The sequence below is a fragment of the Electrona antarctica genome, assembly GCF_951216825.1.
Source record: "Electrona antarctica genome assembly, chromosome: 20".
NCBI lineage: Eukaryota > Metazoa > Chordata > Actinopteri > Myctophiformes > Myctophidae > Electrona > Electrona antarctica.
Genome location: NC_136801.1, coordinates 30,008,419 through 30,024,690, shown reverse-complemented (window position 1 = coordinate 30,024,690; position 16,272 = coordinate 30,008,419). Strand labels below are relative to the sequence as shown.

General features: G+C 42.0%; 1 long non-coding RNA gene across 1 annotated transcript; it reads right to left on the bottom strand.

Annotated features, from left to right (window-relative positions):
• Positions 1-433: 433 nt before the first annotated feature.
• On the bottom strand, positions 434-9,907 carry LOC306913109. The gene is made up of 3 exons (XR_013788483.1): positions 9,778-9,907; positions 8,480-8,597; positions 434-484 (listed from the first exon to the last, which is right to left on the bottom strand). It is a non-coding gene; the product is annotated as an uncharacterized lncRNA (long non-coding RNA).
• Positions 9,908-16,272: the final 6,365 nt, after the last annotated feature.

The window sequence follows — 16,272 nt, the reverse complement described above, 5'->3', positions numbered from 1 at the left end:
TAGATTCATCTATTTATATTTATCTATATAATCTTAAGTCAGTCAGACTAAATGTAAATGTTTAGGTTCATACTAATTGAATGTATTTTATTGTAGCCCAATTCTGTTCAAAGTTAATCTCCCATAGAATTGGTTTGCTTCACCTTTATGATAAGCAATGCCAAGAAAATATTCACACATCCACTTCGTTCAGATGCAGGTGTGTTGGACAGTGATAAATGAAGCTATCATGAACACAAATCATGAACAAAAATGATTAGTTTTATTCAAATTGTTACACAAACAATAGGCCTACAGTACTTTACCGACAGGTCTCGCCTTATAAGATTAAAACAATAACTTAAATAAAATAACTGAAATTAATGTCAACATTCATCAGCTTAAACTGATAAAATTACATAGGCCTATAGCCTAATAATAAACAAGCACTCACCTGCAGGTCTTCTCTGTGAGGTTGAATCTTTGACTGAATTGACAAGTGCCACTTGGAGAATGAAAAAAAGTACAACCGTGATCTTCATATTGTCTTCTGTTAGTTTTTCTCCAGCAACCTGTCCTCTTCTTATTCTGTCACTTATTCTCAGACAACACGAATTTAAGAGCAAGAACTGTATACGCCCCCCTTAACTCACACGGTCACCTATTCGATCACATAGAAAATTAAGTAGTTTGGTTGATTTGAAACGGAATCTGTAAAAACATGATTTGAAATTATCTCATCTTTCTCTCTATAGCTTTCTGCTCAAACTCTCGCTCCCTCTTCTTTCAGTCTATCTCGCTTTACCTTTATCAACTCACATTCACTGCCTTTCAAGGTCTTACATGTTGAACTACTGTAATAGCCTAATCCCAAAGAAAAAACAATCGTGTTCTTCTCACTCGAACACCAGGCTTCACTGGAGCAAGGATCTTGAGTCTAGACACTCCTCTCACAAAAACACATCCTTACATTTCCCAATAATGATTTGACAGATTAGTCTTCCATCAGGTTCCTCCACTAGTAATCCCTCCTCCTTGCAATGATTATATCTACATCATTCAGTCTATCATGTATGTATGCAGGTATGTATGTACAGTATGTATGTATGTATGTATGTATGTATGTATGTATGTATGTATGTATGTATGTATGTATGTATGTATGTATGCGCGTGCGTGCATGCGTGTCATTTTACTCTACTCATATCAGGAATCTGATCTGTTTTGGGTGGGGTCTACTGTAGGCAATGGCATTGATTTGAATATAACACCCACGATAGACACACACTGTCGATACATTATTCATTAATGGACATGGCTTCACAACACACTGCCAATGAAAGGACGTCTCCTCACAAGCTCACACGCTTTACTTGCACCTCCCCATGCTTCCTCGGTGGGAGGGTCTACACAAAGGATACCGATAAAAAAGACAGAAGAGAAGGAAATGAGGATGATATATGGACCGATCGCTAAGCCCCACCCCCCCAATAGTGATGTTTTCCCCCTCTTTTTGAGATCCGGGCCCATCAGACGAGATGTGGGACGTCCCTAAAGACAGTCAACAATACATGCAAGGCTGAGCTTTATAGCAGACGGCCCATAAAGATCACTTAAATGACACAACCACTAGACTTAATTACTTTCAGCTGTGCTTACCTGTCAAAATATGCTAAAAGAGTCTAGTGGACGCATAAGCTCAGCCACAGTTCATATAGAAAGCCTTGCCAAGCCATATGAGGCCCATAGGGGCAGGAGCCTACCTCCTGTTTCCTACTGTGAGGCAGCTTGATGTACAAAGTACACCCCCTGGACATGACGCTAGTATGGGACGTCCCTAAAGACAGTCAACAATACGTGCAAGGCTGAGCTTTATAGCAGACGGCCCATAAAGATCACTTAAATGACACAACCACTAGACTTAATTACTTTCAGCTGTGCTTACCTGTCAAAATATGCTAAAAGAGTCTAGTGGACGCATAAGCTCAGCCACAGTTCATATAGAAAGCCTTGCCAAGCCATATGAGGCCCATAGGGGCAGGAGCCTACCTCCTGTTTCCTACTGTGAGGCAGCTTGATGTACAAAGTACACCCCCTGGACATGACGCTAATATGTCACAGGGACTTAACCCAACCCTTGATGCCGAGTGCCAAGCAGGAAGGCACTGGGGCCTCATTTTTCAGAGTCTTTGGTATGACCCGGCTGTTGCGAAGGCTTTCACTTAGAGTTCCATGTATGGGATAACCCATAGTCCCATATATGGAGACAACAGCGATATCCAGCGCTGACATCAGATTAATGTAGAAACTCCAAAGATGGATATACACAGTGGTGACATCATAACACTAGACTTGCACAGCATAAAAGGCGGCTCCCATGGCTTCTAAACCTGAGATTCTTGGCAACGCACGCAGTATCTCCAACAGGTCAACATATACGAATTAAGGTATCTGGCTTTACAACCCATATACCTTGAATGGCTTGTATTACCTTGGGTACGAGTCTTCTAGATGAGACAGAATAACTGGCTAATGGCTAAGCAACTCGTAGAGCATTGAAGTAGAGGTTTCCACATCACGGTTAAGTTCGTATCGAACACCACTGTAGCGGGTCCTAACAAAATAATCAGCACTGGTTCGAGCTATTTTACACCGGCCATGGATCGAACGTCGACCTCCCAGTCCCAGGGCGGACACTAACCATGAGACAACTGAGCTGGTTTGCTGCAAGGGCGCAATCAAATGACCCAGAATAATAAGTGTTAGCCATGATATGACTCAGTCAATTTATCTAATAGTAAGAAAACATACTATGAAATGTAAATATTTGCATTGCACTAATGTTCAACAAGTTTATCAAGTCTATCAGTCTCCAGATCTGTTCTGAGCATTCACGATTCACACACCTATGTTGTACTGCCTATCCGACTGACGATTATAGCCTATATGGATATCTGTCAATCCCTGTCCCTTTTATGACCATACATGGAGAGCTCTGAATCTGTCAATCATGCTGATGGACATGCTGATATGCCCATATATGGAGATTTCTGTATAGAGAATACACTGACACCACGCTAGACAGGAACGCCCAAAAACGTCACATCCGGTTTTAGCCTGGGGTAAGAATTTTCTATGGCTGCCAATGCAACTTGGTCCAATCCTTAATCACATACGGACAAACATCTATGCCGATGCTATCTAACTTGCGGAGGTAGCGTGCCTTGTCCACGGGCAACAGATATTTCAACGAATGGCATTGCAAATACGTTTGATAATCGCTACTCTGCTCAATATTGTTTTGAAAATGCCGCAAATTGCATTGCAGTGAACGAGCGCATATCACAACTTCCCCCGGTTGTGGGCGGAGTCACAGTTTGAAGCGCTGTTTACGCGCCATGGTGTCAGTGTATATACACATGCGTCACTTTTCCACCAGGACACGCCCCCCTCATCTAGACTGAGTGGCAAAACATTGAGCAGCATGGAGCATTGGAGTTTGGAAGCGCTCAACGATTTTGCATAAGACCTGTTTCTAAATTGCACATAATGCAGGAGGCAGCAGGAGGATGTTGCGTTATTGAAAACGAGCGCTTCCAAACTCTTAACACTTAAATAATCACCTGCATGGAATTTATTGACCAAACGTAGCTCATAACATGTCTATTAGGGGTGTGCATCTCTCCCTTACAAGATGATTCGATACGTATTGATACGCATGGGCTACGATGCGATTCAGAGACGCTACATTTTATATACAGAACGATTCGACACTGACACTACACACTGTTTCCATTGTGGCAAACATTGAGCTAGTGGATTGGCTACTCGTTGCAGGCTCGTTGGCTGTGGTGCCCGCACGTGGGTTGGCAACTACACGGTTGTATTGGCTCTGTGTGAGGCAGCCTTCCCCACAATGTGTCGCCTTGCGCGGTGGGGAGGAATTTTGTCCGTGACGTTGCCAGCCCGTGGCGAGTGAGACACTCGTCACGTTGCTAACTTGTTGCCCCATCGACCGGGCCCCCCCAGCGATGGGTTCATATGGGTTTGGGATTGTTGTTTTTTGGTTTGAGTTTTGTTTTGCGTTTTTAATTTTTATTAAGCTTGCACAATGAAAAGGAACATTTACATTTAATGCAGCACACACAGAATTGCACGTTATCATATGTGAGTAGATACGCTTCAGCGCCTTCGAGGCTTCCCTGTCTTTCTGACTGGGGAAGGTCGGAAGGGGGGAGGGGGGGGGGGGGCTGTGGCAAGTCACGTCCGCACCGGAGTGCTGCCGTTCTGAATAGCCAGGCGTTCTTTGTCATGTTGTGCTAGCTGCACAGGAGCATCTTTTTTATTACACCCGTACAGTGCTTATTATTAGTCCTTTAATGTAGACCGATTAAAACAAGGCAACATAAACCCATAATAATTGAATAAGTGTGGCAAAAATCATTTGTTTGTGATCAGATTGACTGCTTAATGAACAGTAAAGACATCAGGATTAGGTTAAACCTGGCTATTAGCCTGGTCCGGAGCAGGCTAAGTCCACAGCATTAGTTTCCATGGTAACTAGTGTAGTAGTGTGGCATTGCTTGAACTGAATCAAAACTCAACATATCCAGATTAACTGGCAAACTTAATCTGGCAAGATTAACCAGCTTTCATGAAACCGGTTAATCGCTGATCCAGGATATATTAAACCAGGATATCTGTTAAATCCCGGTTTAATCTCTAATCCAAGTTTCGTGAAACGGGCCCCTGGTCAGGTATTGTTTGATCTCATAAACGATAATGTTGCTTACTAGCTTCTGTAGTCCTCCCGTCAATGTCAGTGTGCCCCCCTCAGCCACGCTGAGAGCAGTTCCATGGCTCCCTTGCTGCAGCCAGCTGTTGCTGCTGTCCGCTGTCCATTATGCACCGAAGTTCTCATTTCCTCGCTATGTACTCTGTCCATTATTCACTGAAGTTCTCTTTACCTCGCTGTACTCTGTCCATTATTCACTGAAGAGGTCCTTTCCCCCCCTTATTTTAGTCTCCATCCCTGGCGCTCGCTCACTCACTTGTATACAATTGCCAAATACACATTAGTTATATGAGAATAATGCTTCTCTCTTCTTGTTTCACTTGCACATGACCTTCAGTGCATGCCTTTTATGGTTGTAAAAGGCATGATGATTCACATCATGAATCAACATGTGAATCATGATTCACAAATGATTCACATGTTGCTTCATGAACAAGTGGGAATCACCATCTGAAAACCATGAATCATGGCTGTGCACACGTTTGGTGAATCCCAGTTAGTCAATTACTTGTAGGAACAGGGCTACACTAAAATATAATAAAGATTGAACCACTTAAAGTCTCTATAGGCCTACTTAGAAAACTGGAACTGAGTAATGGCTCTTATTTTATAACTTATGTGTTGCTTTTGATTGCAGTAAAAGTGCTATATAAATCAAGTTTTGGATGATTGTGGAACACCCCTTCTTGTCATCCTTTTTGTTGAGAACTCACTCAAACCCTGTGACTTACTGCAAGACCTCCACTCATTTTGTACCTTTCGGTTACAAGGCCGAAACCATTTACGATAGATAAGCTGGTTTCACCTGGTGAATCATTTTCTATAGATTCGGTCCTCGTTGATCGTCGGGCAGAAACCTTGTGACTAATGTTATTCCGGCCAATCGCTTATTTTGGAGTCTTCACTTCAATATGTACTTTGCTCAGCCAATCAAATCATCGCTATGGAGTGATCAGCCAATCACAAGCCAATGTTTGTGTTCACAGAAACCCGGAACACTGGGCATAGGAGGGGCTAGTGCCCCATAAAAAAGGAATGGCTTTACAATGTTTTCACCCGACAGCAACACCTACTGTAAGGTATTTTGTTTTAGCGCTTTATTTAACCTTCTGTATATTCTTTAGATGTAATATCACTGGCAAGCTTTCATTTGAGCTCTGCCCCATTGCTGTTAGATAGGAGGTGGGTTGTTTTTGCAAAGTCCCTTTTCAATAGTGTGTCGCTCGAGTTTAAGCAACAAGAAATGTAACAAACAAAGAATTCCAGCTGTGATTTAGCCCAAGGACTCCAAAGCATAGCTCCAAAACCTTAGATTAACCGACACATTTGGGGAGATGCTTTCAACAGAGCTTCATTCCATGTTGTGGAGAAGAACCACATTATGATTCATCACTGCTGAGCATTGTTGTAAGTTGATGTTCTGGAAGGATTTAGACTCGATTAGCTGTGGATTTTAATCATTCTGGATTGTGGTCTCCACCCTAAATCAATAAAACAGCATGCATGCCGTGCCTCAATCAGTGAGTCAATTACTTTTCAACTCGTTTTCAAAGCTTGATGAGAGCAATAGACAATACAATTCAATCAATAATTGTGATTTTGAAAAAAAAATATGAATATGGGCAATCCATCCCAACATTAGGTAACATTAGCTGAGATGAGGATGAGAATAAATTGATGTCGATAATAAACGTGTTACAAGACTCCATATAATTATGTACAACTTCGGGTTAACGCAGACTGTTGATTGGACAGTACGGACGCACACACCAACAATGGAGTCCACACACACACTAATGTTGCTGGACCAGTACGTGCACATACATTTTCAGAAATGTATTGCCCCAGTATAAAGTGACAGAATGGGCCTCATGCGCCAATAAGTTCCTAACTTTTCCTCTTACATTTCTTCCCACCGAAATATTTATTATTTATTTATTTATTCCTCTCTGTAGATTTAGTTTGTTGTGTTAGATTTTCTGTTGATTTAGTTTGATGTGTTATATTTTCTTTTGTGTTTTTGTATTGTTTATTTCTCCTTTTTGTGCAGTCTCTCTGTTTTTATTTCTTTATTTCACAGCTGCTCCCTTTGTCAACTTTTAGTCTTTTGTACTGTTCTTAATTAACTTTTAATCAGCTTAATCAATGACCTCTTCCATACAGGAACGGATTCCAAATAAGCCAGCTGGCTTAACTCTTCCTTTCCTTGCATTGTATTTTTGTTCATTGATATGTATTGTCTATTTTTGAGTGGTGCAAACCACTCCAACAACCAGCTTTGTCTGTATCTATGTTTGTGTCTATGTATGTGTGTACCTGTACGTGTGTGTACCTGTACGTGGGACCCAAAAAAATGAGCATGGTTACTATGGTCACTGACATTACGTCAGACCACAGCTGATCAGGCTATATAAGACCCTGCACCACTCAGTTCACACAGGTGTGATTTTTCTTATACCATGTGCTAAATAAATAAACCTAAACCTAAACCCACCTATACCCTTTCCCCATTCTGTTCCCTCAACTTATTAACTTTTACAATAAATGTACCTACCGGTATGTACGCTTAAACCTCGCTGGACTGCCTGAGTCTCCCAGTTCATTTCCTGTCATTTCCCTGGACACAACAGGCGCATGAGGCCCATTGTCATCACTGCTTTCCCTGGACAGTGGTGACAATGCCACTACCAGCTGTTTGGTTCAGGCAATGAGCCAATGTGCTTGCAGCTAGAGACTCCAGAGACGGACACTTTACTTGTGGGCACTGATCCGTATTTTGGCTTCCCTTTGAAGCTTAATTTTCCCACAATGTGTTCCTCTGGACCAACACGCTTTATGGCATCATATGAGTCAATGAAAATACAGGCCACCAAATTATTTTGTTTTTCATTCGCTTACCACCTCATCTAAACAATAAAAGGCAGCCTCCACACAAATCTGTTTTTTATTATTATCCTAAACACTCAAATACTGTCACATTCACCGATTGCTTTATGCCTGAAGAAGGTCAATATGACTGAAAGTTTGGAATGCAATTAAATAAATCGGATTATTGCACAGCTTTGAGTGTGCGAGGCTGGCTTTTGTTTGGTTAATTTGGTTTCCTCTTGGCTCCAGCACCTTACCCAAGTCTATGGTGGATGAGCAGCGTTTTGTCATTTTGTTTTTCACTTACCTTCTCACCTAAATTTTGAGTGGTGCAACCACTCTGTGTGTGTCCGAGCACGGAAATAGTGTTGGTTCACCACCAAGTGTCACTGTTGCACAGCCTAACACACAGACACAGACACACACAGGCCAGGGAGGTGGGCTTGTACAGTCGCCTACAGTACAGCACCACTCACTCATCAGACGGGTCGGATGTTTTTTACTTTATAATCTGTGAAGTTGTGTTACTTTCTTCCTTGTTTTCTCAGCTATAATTTCTGGCATGCTTTACCTACAGTACATTAATGAACTTAGACTAATTATTAACAGGTTAATGAGTTTTCTAACCATGTATAAACACGAGAGTTGGTGGATGTGTGGCACTTTAACATGTGCATTTAATTCCACACCGATTTCTTTGCGACACCGTGGTTCATGATGAACAACAGGTGTACGCTTTTTTTTCATAAATCTGATTAAATACTTCCATAGAAACGTAGAAAACAAGATGACAAAAAGGCTAATGAACCACATACGACGTGGTTGAGTCCCACATACCTCATGATAGTAGTATGTAGGGCTGGAACCTACTCTCGGCTAATTCTCATTGGGGTTGCCGCAGTGGAACATTGATCTGTTTCCATCTGGATCTGTTTTCTGTCTTCCTCTGTGACTCCTGCTTAGCAAACCATCAAATTATGGTACAAATTAAGAGCAAAAATTATGGTAAAGGCATTTTATAATATGTAACAGATAGGCATTGACATTTAGGTTGTAAATCGTATAATTTCATACATGAACATGACACATCACTGATTATTACAATAGAAACATCAGTTTCACCAAGTTATACTTGTTTTGGTTTGGATTTCAGGCATACGAGACATTCAGTAGCCTACTGTAATTTACCGCTTTGGACTTTTACTCATCTGTTCCTGATCACTCTGAAGTATGTATGGTAATTTAAACCTCCGGGTTTGTCTCAACACCCTGCTCACATTATAGGCTGAGGCACCGCGCATGTCATCACTTTACTATGATTGCTGTCCTGGAGGTGCCATTTAAATATCTGCAGATGGAGGTTGACACACTGCAACACTGACTGACATTTCAGAAGGGACATTCAGCGATTCCCACCCAACCTCAAACAGACTAGGATGAATCCAATTCAATGGGGCTTCATTGGCATGATGAGAATGTTGTCAGTGCCAAAGCATTGTTGTGAAATTGTAACAGAGCTAGACGCTCACACCAGGGTTCCATTACCTGGGTTGGTTGTTTGGACACTATAGGAATGGCCATTAAGAGTTACAATAATTGTACAAAGCTATGGATTAATTGATTTGATTGAATATTGTTTTACCGCTTAGGGGCCAGGGCATTCATTTATATATGTGTATGTGTGGCATGTCTATGTTGTTAGGAATTAATGGGTGACTGAATTAAAGGGGCGACTGTGGCTCAGGAGGTAGAGCAGGTCGTCCAATGATCCATGGGTCGGCGGTTCGAATCCCGGCTCCTCCCGTCTACATGTCGAGTGTCCTTGGGCAAGACACTGAACCCCAAATTACTCCCGATGTGCTGGTTGGTACCTTGCATGGCTTCCGCCGCAATCGATGTATGAATGTGTGTGTGAATAAATAAATAAATTGCACCATTTACCCATTTAATAACCATTTGGGTGTAATTCCTAACAACATAGTCTGGTTAACCGTTAGGTAGTCTACCTGCAGCAGAGGTTGCCTACTGGATGGAAAGCCAGCCATTTGTTGATGAATGGAGTTATTGACAAAGTTGGGTGTATTGTGCCATGCGTGGTTGTCAATAAAACCACTGATGGTTGAATTGAATCTTACCTCATCTCTGTGACAGCGCCATGGCCGTTGTATCGGACTGATGAATAAAATTTGAATATACAAAGAGTTGAATACAATGAAAGAACCGAGAACCTAAACTATAACCAAGCAACTGTGGCCACTGCCAGACAACATGTAAAAATTCTGTGGAGCAACCAGATCAGTCTCAGGTGGTCTTCACAGGTGACTCAACTAAGGGCAATCAAACTGGGGAAAGGGAGTGGTGGAGGGGAATTGGGTGTGGCAGGCGCAGAGAAATTTAAAAAAAATCAAATAGGACTAGGCTACAGTAGCTCAGTTTCTTGTGCAACTAATCGAGAATACTGTATTTTGTCAAACTGTATATTCACATGCATGATAACTGCATTAATCCATTGAGACCTGGAACGCATCCATGTCACGTTAGCGTTTAACCACATTAACCATTAACTGGATCCACTGTCATGATGAGTGCTATTAAAATATGTCACCCATTTGGAAGTACAGTATAGGCCCGCACAAACGTATATGGCTTGAGTACCCAAACTCTTTATTACATTTGAGAGGTATTGTTAACAATAACATAATAGTTTTCTCTGGCACTGTTTTGCTATTATTTGAAAGAATGGTGAATGGTTTACACAAAGCCTATGATGACTATCTATGTCCGATACTGCTGTGAGGGTTATAAAAATGTCTTTGGTTGCGAAAGTTGTGCAAAAATGCTGGATTCCTCCCGAGGCTTCAGTAAAGAAGTTCCAGGCATCAGATAAAGTAATAAAAAATGGCTTCACATGCGTTGGCACACATTCATAGCATAGGTGTAGTAAGGTTAGCGGTGTGCATGCATATGCATGCCCACGTGTGTTGGAAGTCTTGGAACACATTCACAGCTAGGTGATTTAGTGGTTAAATCAAAACCAGTTTCCAGAATAAAATGTTGGCCTTGTACATTTCTGGAACCTACTATTATGTTGAATATCTACATGTCTGGACCAAACACTAGACATACCTCTTTGATGTGAGGTAGATAGGCCTACTGTAAGACCACACAACACACATTACCATTCCCAGGAAGGACGGTCTGTGGTGGGAATCACAAGTTGTTTGTCTTATGCCAGTGGTTCGCAAAGTGGGGTCAGGGTACCCCCAGGGCCCCAGCGGTTCTTGAGGCTGTTTAGTCTGAAAGTGTACTGTACAAATGGAACAAAATTGACCTTTAAGGGTGCATTTGCACACTCAAGAGTTATGGAGATCTGTGGGTGTATAGGAGTGGGGACTGTGGGCCCTAATCAAATGCATAGTAAACCAGGGGTCTTTCAAATGGAAAGGTTCGAGAACCATTGAAATAGGTGATGTAATGGTCAGTCACGGGGGTGGGGGGTGGGGGTGGGGGGAGACGACGACTGTGAGATTCATGGCCAGGCTGGCAGAAAAGCTGTCCTCCTTTTGAATCCAGCATAGGCAGCTTTGGCGCCAGACTGACGGCAAATACTCCAGCTGTGGGATCAGTAACGTTCTTGAAGGATAGAACGCCTCCAGCACCAATGGTCCATGAGGATTTATTCTGGGCGGCACGTCAATACAAATCAAGGTAGACTCACTCTCACTTATGTACCATTAAAGAAAATATGATAAATGCTGGAATATACAAGCCCACATTCTGAGGCAATTGCCTCTGAGTTTCTACATTATTTAGACAAGTGGTTCCCACACGTTTTAGCTCAAGACCTGAAAGAGAAGAAAGAGCTTGTAGATCTGCTATTTTTCTTCTTAAGGTTTTTTGTATTTATGAACTAATACACAGTGGTGTAAAGTAACTACGTACTTTTACTTAAGTACTGTACTTAAGTACCATTTTGAGGTATTTGTATTTTATTTTCCAATTTCCAGTACTTTTACTTCTACTCCACTACATCTCGGAGCCAAAATTTGTACTTTTACTTCTCTGCAATTATTTGAAAACTTTAGTTACTAGTTACTTTGGCGATTTTAAAAACATACATTAACCACTTCAACCCTATACATTTCGGCTATTTTCAATAGATTTTCTACACATTTTGAACTTGTGAAACGGGACATTCTGCAATATGAGTACTTTTACTTTTAGTACTTTAAGTACATTTTGATGCCGACACTTTTGTACTTTTACTCAAGTACATTTTCAATTCCGCACTTTTACTTTGATTAATAAATTGCAGTATTGGTACTTTTACTTAAGTAAAACAATTGAGTACTTTTTCCACCACTGGTTAAGCATTACTTCCTCATAATTCATCATCAATTCATCATGAGGCTACCATGATTAGTTAACCATGATTCATGGCTGTCATAATTTATTTTTTTTTATCACCCAAATCTATGCCCACGATGAGTGTTCATACTGTAGGTAGGGTTAGTGAGCAGACTCGGTCTCTCTGGAGGGACAACAAGGGAAACCTCCAAAGAGAGTTGGCTCACTATAGGCATGACTCACACCTTCGCAACAGATTGATGTATGCTTGTTGTATGAGACTTATTGACTGATGCAAGCTCACAATGCATTTCCAATGGGAGTCACATGGTTTGACACAACATTTGTGTTGTATGAGGGGGTGGGGGGCAGTCGAAACACAGCCAAAAGCCGTACAACACAAATGTTGTGTCAAACAATGTGACTTCCATTGGAAATGCATTGGGGCAAGATGTAAACACACCCTTTCATACATCTAGCATGCATCAATGTTGTATGCTAGATGCAAAGGTGTGAGTCGGGCCTAACCCTATACCCGCACATCCTGGGTATAGATTTGGCCAAAATGGGTGAGTCCAAAAATGATCCATAAAGCACCAGGGAGACCTCCGGACAGACTCCTACCGACCTTTGAGCACTCATCGTGGGCATATAGAATTGAGAAAAATGACCCATGGGGACAACCAGGAACAACCTCCAGAGAGACAGAGTCTGCTCTGAGTAGTTAATCATTACTTCCTGAACCTTATCAGCAAGTGTTACCGGTTGTACAATCAACATCTCTTTTTTTCTCTCCAATTATGACACCTGACGGCCAAGCTACACCAGGCTTTTCGCGCACAAAACGCTCCGTTTACCCCCGTGCGTGCGTTTAATTTAGGTCCAGTCCTATTTTAAAAATGCACGCGCGGGCCGCGCGTTTAGGGTAAACGCGCGAGAAAAGCCTGGTGTAGCTTGCCCTACTGTCATCATGACTCATGACCGTGCAAGATCACATTTTCTGCCATAGTGTGTTTTCTTCAAAACACACTATTTTGCTACTGCTAGATTTGGTCAAACTATACACATGTGATCAAGGTGTATTTAGTTAGATTTTTCAGTTAGGCAACCCGTCCTGGCTGAGACCTGTGCTGCGAGGAGCACACTTTTCTAGTTTACGTATGAATCTTTTAATGTAGGAAACAACTGTTTCCCAAAGGAAAGAGTGGTCCACTCTAGACTGAGCTTTTACTATTTTCTGGCGTGGACATGCAGATTATTTCACTGGACAGATGATTGAACACAGATGTAGTGATGCATGCATGCATCCATTATACACACCAGATTTTATGATAATGAAACATACATAAACATGAAACATTTGTTGAGTGACCACCTTTTTCCTCAGGACTTTCCATCTAATCTTGTTTTAGGCCTATACAAGAAACAGGAAGTCCACACACCAGAGTTTAATTGGATCGCTTTAAATATAAATAAATGACATTATTATCTGTCTGTCTGTGTCCCTTAAAAAGCTTGTTTTTGTCACATTCCTAAGAAATATTTTGATGACTGGTGGAGTCTCTGGTAGTAATATTGGCTTAGGAATGCAACAAAAACAAAAAGGGTTCCTTAGCTTAGGGGGTCTTCCGAAGGTCTGTATTTCTGTGAGACTGTACACATGAAACCAAATAGACCACTGATTTGTACACTCTTGCTATGGGGGTCTTAAAAGTTTGTTAAGTAACATGGGTCTCTCCATCTCTCTACTAAACAGAAAATACTGTGGTGGAGGCGAGTGGTGATGATGCCACAATTAAGTGTTTACTTAATTGGCAAAACGTCGGCAGTGACAGAACGTCAGGCTGGCAGAACTTGGCACAATAACAGCAGGTAAACAGAACTCACTTTGCATATAGTCCTTTTGTGGTTGTTGTCGGTCCGTGGTTTGATTGATTGATTGAAGTATTTATTAACAGTTTGCAGAATTACAGTACATTTCAAGCACAACTCAATACAAAAACTGTTAACTGTGAGTGGACAACACCATAAAAGCATTACACTTGTTTACAATAGGGCCCACCATTTCCAATTCAAGGTGCCCACCATTTTTAATTCAAGGTGCCCTCAAGGTGCCCTTCAATTCAAGGTGCCCTTTGAGAGCGGTTTTGAAGGAGTCAAGGGATTCGCATGTCTTAATGACTGTTGGTAGGGCGTTCCACATTTTGGTGGCATTGGAGCAAAATTAATTTAGTCCCTTGTTAGTGTCGGATCTGGGTTGCACATAGTTTGTTGCGCTCCCTCTGGTGTTGTGGGTGTGGACTTCATTGACGTTAAGGAAGTATTTAGACAGGTACATCAGGGTATCTGGTAGTGTATTGAATCTTGTGGACCAGACCCATTGCAAGATGCTGTACTCTGTCGTCAACCCTAAGCCATTCCAGCCTGTCAAAGTGGGCAGGGGTGAGGTGGGTTCAGGGAGAAAGGCCAAGTAGCCTGACCAGTTTGTTTTGGGATGTCTGGAGCCTGGTTTTAAGGGCCTTTGAGGTGCTGTCGTACCAATAGATGCATGCATAGTCGAAGAAACCTTGTACGAGGGCTCCTGTTAGGGTCTTCAAGGTGTTTTTGTTGACCAGTGAGGAGATCATGTATAGGAATCTTGTTCTTTGGTTGACTGTTTTGATTATGTTGGCCATTTTATCACCTGACAGATTTGCCTCCAGGATGGAACCTAGGTAGGTAAGTTCCTCTTTTCGTGTGATAATACTGTCACGCACTCTAATCAAGAAGCCATCTGCCTTGCTGAGATTACTGCTTGATCCAAAAAGAATGGATTCAGTTTTCCCCAGGTGTAAGGATAGTTTGTTCCGTGAGCCGTGAGACAGGTGCAGATTCTACAGAGTTCAGAGCTGAGGGCCTTTTCAACCTGCAGTTTGTTCCTGTCCGAGACCAGCAGTAATGACTCATCTGCGAACAGGAACAAGTTGCAGTCACAAGCTGATGTCATGTCGTTTACATAAATTAGGAACAGTAAATGCCCTAGTATGCTTCCTTGTGGAACGCCACAGCTCACTGGGAGGGGAGGGGACAGTGTTCCATTCACTTTCACCATCTGTTCTCTCCCCTCCAGGTAGGATTGCATCCAGCTATCAGTGTGCCATCAAAACCAACTGCTTTTAGCTTGTTAACCAGTATGGAGTGGTTCACGGTGTCAAAAGCCTTTTGGAGGTCCAGCTTGACCATGCCGCAGTATTTCCCAGCATCCACCTCTTGTTTGATGTGGTCACTCCGTCTCTCGGGCAGAGACGGAGGAGGAATCACTCAGACGTCCATACACATTGAAAACCGGAAAACAACTAACTAAAACTGGCGGGCTGAACAGAAGATGGCTCTGAACAGAATGTACCCAGAACCCTCTGAGGCTGAGATCCAATCAGAAAACAGATTACAGTAAAGACGCACACAATAGGCTGTGGCAAGATAGTAGCAGGGCATAGGATGGCAGTTGATCCCTCGTTACAATACATTTCAGGTGGGTTGCCAATTTCATTTTTACCTCTCAGGGGAGAGTACATTTATCAGCATCAATTTTATAGTGTTCCATTTCGTGTATGCACGCTCTCCTGATTGGATAAAATTGGTATGCCCACCTGAAAATGTGCCAACCAGCGGTCATCAGGCCGCGACCCACCAAAATAAACATTATTTGAACTGCATAGGGACCACAACCTGACAAACACTACAACATTTATGCTGAGAAGCTAGATATATTTTTGTAACTCAGCCCTGGGTTTGAAACAAAAAGGCCTATTAATGTTAGAGGATTTTTCATGTAAAATATTTATTCACACCTGTAATGACTGCATGATAATCCTGATAAATAACCCCACATTTAGACCCCAGAGAAGACAAACATGGTTGATGTGTAAATATATTTTTAAAGAAACCTTAAGTGGTCAAATATACTATATGTTAATATAGGCCTATTAGTGAAAATATATTTATGGTCCAAAATATATTTCTAGGGATGTCCCGATACACTTTTTACGCTTCCGATCCGATCCCGATACCTCGATTTCTGTGTTAGCCGATACTGAATACCGATACCAGTGTTGTGATCGTGTCTTGTGTTAACAGCTATCTAGCTATATATCTGGTGTTGTGTTTATAGCAGACTCCTCACTCAAATGTGCACTTGCAGTTTGGGGCAACTCCAAAGCAAACTCCACATGTCCCAACATTTTATTTACCTGCCATAGTGTCAACCCCTTACACCCCTGTGTCGGATCGGTGGTTAGACTGGC